Below are 4251 nucleotides of genomic sequence, written 5' to 3'. Positions count from 1 at the left end.
GGGGGGGGGGGGGACTTCCTCCTGAGGTCTATGACCATCTCCTTTGTCTTGCTGGCATTGATTTGTAGAGTGTTGGTCTCATACCAGCCAACAAAGTCAGTGATGACCCCCTTGTATTTCTCATTATTCCCATCTGATATGCATCCAATGATGGCCGTATCATCCGAGAACTTCTGAAGGTGGCAGTGGTCCGAGTTGTACCTGAAGTCTGATGAATACAGACTGAACAGAAAGGGTAAGAGGACCGTGCCGTGTGGTGCCCCTGTGCTGCAGACTACCACATCAGACACACAGTCGCAGAGCCTCACATACTGTAGTCTGTTGGTGAGGTAGTCGATGGTCCATGCTGTCAGTTGCCTGTCCACTCCGGCCGCCTCCCTCCAGCTTCCCTCTCAGCAGAGCAGGCTGGATDKTGTTGAAAGCACTGGAGAAGTCAAAGAACATGACTCTCACAGTGTTTCCTGCTTGTTCTAGGTGAGAGAGACATTGGTGCTGCAGGTAGATGACAGCATCCTCCACCCCGATGCCGGGCTGGTAGGCAAACTGCAGGGGGTCCAGTGCTGGGCTCACCACAGGACGAAGATGGTGCAGGATGAGCCTCTCCATGGTCTTCATCAGATGAGGTCAGAGCCACTGGTCTGTAGTGGTTGGGCTCCCTGGGACGTGTGATCTTTGTGCACTGGAACCACACAGAAAGTCTTCCACAGATCAGGGACCCTCTCCAGACTCAGGCTCAGGTTGAAGATGTGCAGGACCACCGGACAGAGCTGGTCTGCACAGTCTCTGAGCAGTCTGGGGCTGATTCCGTCCGGTCCTGCTGCCTTCCTGATCTTTGTTTTCCTGAGCTGACTTCTCACCTGGTCGGCTGTGAGGTGAATGTGAGGCTGGGTTGGAGTGGTAGGTGGGGCTGGTTCTGTTGTGGGTGGGGGTGAGGAGAGCGCAGGAAGCGGAAAATGGGGGAACAGCATATGATGGGGGCTAGTTGGGAGCTGGGGGTGGGGGAGTTGGTCAATGGGCCAGAGTCAAACCTATTGAAAAACAAATTCAGGTCATTAGCCCACCCCCGATCTGTGGGTCCTGTAGCTCCTCCACTGTACCTGAAGTGACCAGAGATTTTATTCATGTTTCTCCGGACCTCTTTGACTTTTTTTGTTGGAGCTGCTCGTCCATCTTCTTCCTGAAGCTTTCTTTGTCCCTACGGATCTTGTATTTGAGGTCCTTCTGCACTCTCCTCAGTTCCTCTTTGTTGCCAGATCTGAAGGCCCTCTTCTTCTCATTCAGCATGGCCTTCAGCTCTGGGGTCACCCATGGTTTATTGTTGGTGAAGCACCGTACTTTCTTATTTGGCACAGTGTTCTCCACACAGAAGGTCATGTAGTCGGTGATGCAGTGGGTCAGGGCGTTAAAGTCCTCGCCATGAGGCCTGCAGAGTTCCTGCCAGTCTGTACGTTCAAAACAGTCTCTCAGGGCCTCACTGCAGTCCTCAGACCACAGCCTTATCACCTTCTTGGTGGGGGGTTTCCACTTCCCAATGGGGGTGTAGGTGGGATGGAGAAGGACCAGATTGTGATCTAAGTGACCAAGCGGGGGGAGGGGTGATGAGCTGTAATGCTAAGTTCACACCGAACGCGTTTTGAGCGGCCAAAAAGCACAAAATGCCTCTCGTTGGACGCCCTATGTTCAGACCGAAGAACGCACCAGTGTTCAGACCAGAACAAGAAGCAGCAGCAGTGGCTGCAGCTGGGTGTAGGAGGAGCATCTCCTCGGTGGGTGAATAAAGATAAAATAAAAGAAAATGGCTTTGATTCATTTACTAAAAAGCAAGCAAACGTTCTGCACAGCAGATAATTAACTCACCAGATGATTTAGAGGCGATTTGTTTGGTTAGTTTCGTCACTCCAGAAGCTGCCAGCTGACTGACTTTTTTTTTTTGGTCCCGAGCAGCTGATTCACATCGGTGCTGATATATCCTGCCAGAAAATCCAACGGCACACGGTCGAGTTCAGGTGAAGATCTCCAGTCCGTCTGTTTCGGTTTTCAGTGGGAGACGCGTCGAGTGGCGAAAAGTTCAGATTTTTGAACTCTGGCGGCGGCTCGGGCGGCGGCTGCTTCCGCAGCACCGCATGCGCGGAAAACGCTCTGCGCCCCTTCCGCCTTCCTTGCGCACCACCCAAAACGTACGTGACGCGACGCACGACCCCTAGAGGCACGTCCACCATAGACTTTGCATGTGAATCGGCCGCTCCTGCTGCTCAAAATGCGTTCGGTGTGAACGTACCATAAGCCTCCTTGGTGTTGGCAAACAGCAGATCCAGAGTTTTGTTGTCTCTAGTGTGGCAGTCAACACACTGGGTGAAGTTAGGGAGAGTGGAAGACAGGGGAGGCATGATTGAAGTCCCCAGAGATGATAATCAGGGACTGCGGGTGTGCCATCTGTAGCTGAGAAACAGTGGTGTGAATGTCATCACAGCTGCCTTAGCATCGACCGAGGGAGGGATGTAAACGTTAAATGGATGTTACGGAACTAGAGGCTGTACAGTCTCTCTCTCTTAATGCAGATTGAGCTGTGGGAGCACACTCTGCTGATTGGCTGTTTGGAATCTGTCTGGGTGCAACACCATTGGACCAGCAGAAGATCACCAAGCCAATCCGATGATGATAAGGCCCAGCTGTACTCTATAAGGCTCCTGGAATCATTACTTTTTGGGGCAGCTTTAGGAATTGGTTGTGTACAGCCGACCCCCACCTAGGTTGTTTGTTTGTCTATTTGTTTGTTTGTTTGTTTGTTTGTAGTCAGTTAAAGACAGTTTTACATAAGTCATAAAGCTCTTGGTGCTGCAAACATGTTTTGTTTTGATTAACAATAGAGGTGGGCGATACTGGGAATTTTGGTATCGATTCTATACCAAGTAAATACAGGGCCAATATCACCAATATTGATACCGATACATTTTAAGCTTCATAATTTGAAAAGATCCAAAAGATCTAGGATAGAATATCGCCGAACATTGTGACAACAAAATACTTTATTATAGCTATCAACATTTTTGCTTGCCAACAATAGAGCAGTAACAAAACAGTTTCCTTTATCATTAGGAAAATAAATATTTTGTACAAAAATAAAATAAAAATTAGTCCCTCTTCACATCTTTCGTAGTTCTTTCTTTGTTTCTTTTATTAAATAATTGTTCTTAGGAAAAAAGGAATTTTCTTCATTTCAATACAAATCTGTTTTGTGTAAATAAACAGACTAAAAAAATATCACTCAATAAAACTTAGGCCAAAATCTCCTGAGATAGAGGGCTCGGTGGGAATGTTGAGTGGGGGGCCAGTCTACCTGCTTTGCTTAGCTGTTTGGCTAGCACTGAGCCATGTGATGGTGCAACAACAACAAAAGACTAGCGGGGGGGGAGGGGGGGGGTGCTGTTCCATGTTGTGTGTGACACAGTGCAGCATTACAGACAGAGACTAGACTTAGATAAATCTGCATCTGCAGCAGTCTGTGTGCGCGGGAAAGAACAAAGCTTGAGTATCGATCTTTTTACATGATTATTGTTCAATATCAATACCAGCGTTGGTATTGATATTATCGATATTAGTATCGATCCGCCCACCTCTAATTAACAATGAATATTAAGTCTGGCCAACTGACTTCTTCAGTAACTTAAAGGCTTGTATTTGGAGGCATTTGAAGCTCCATTAAAATAGTTTTATTTTGGTTTGTTTTAAGTCTGGTTTAGACTTACTTTGGTTATTTCTTTGGTTATTTATGTAATTGGCCAAATCAAATTTTGTTTTCTTTGTTAAATCAAGTTTGTTAAACCTTTAAATTGGGCAACAGTGTATTTTGTTTGGTTTGAAGAACCACTTTTGTTATAATAAACCTTTTTTTAAACAACCCCATTTTCTCTGGACACATTTTATGTTGCCACCCCTGACCTCCTAGATGTGGGGTCGTAACACAAGTAGGGGCTCGTCCGGGATATGAACCCGGGAGCCAGGTTCATATCCTGGGTTGTCAGGGGCCATAACATTCAAGATATGTAGAGAATTTTAAAGGTACGGTTCAATACCTTTTCTAAAACTTTGTATGTGTGCAATGGGTATTTTCCGCCTATATGGGAACAATTTTTGTCATACACTGTTATGATTTTTGTCTGTGTTAAGTGTTTTTATTTTTAGTTTCTGTCATGTTCATGTTTCCTTCCTCCTGTCTTGCCCTTGCTCCAGCCCCACCCACTCACACCTGAT

This window comes from Austrofundulus limnaeus, unplaced genomic scaffold, assembly GCF_001266775.1.
Source record: "Austrofundulus limnaeus strain Quisiro unplaced genomic scaffold, Austrofundulus_limnaeus-1.0 Scaffold270, whole genome shotgun sequence".
Lineage (NCBI taxonomy): Eukaryota > Metazoa > Chordata > Actinopteri > Cyprinodontiformes > Rivulidae > Austrofundulus > Austrofundulus limnaeus.
This window is presented reverse-complemented; position numbering follows the sequence as displayed.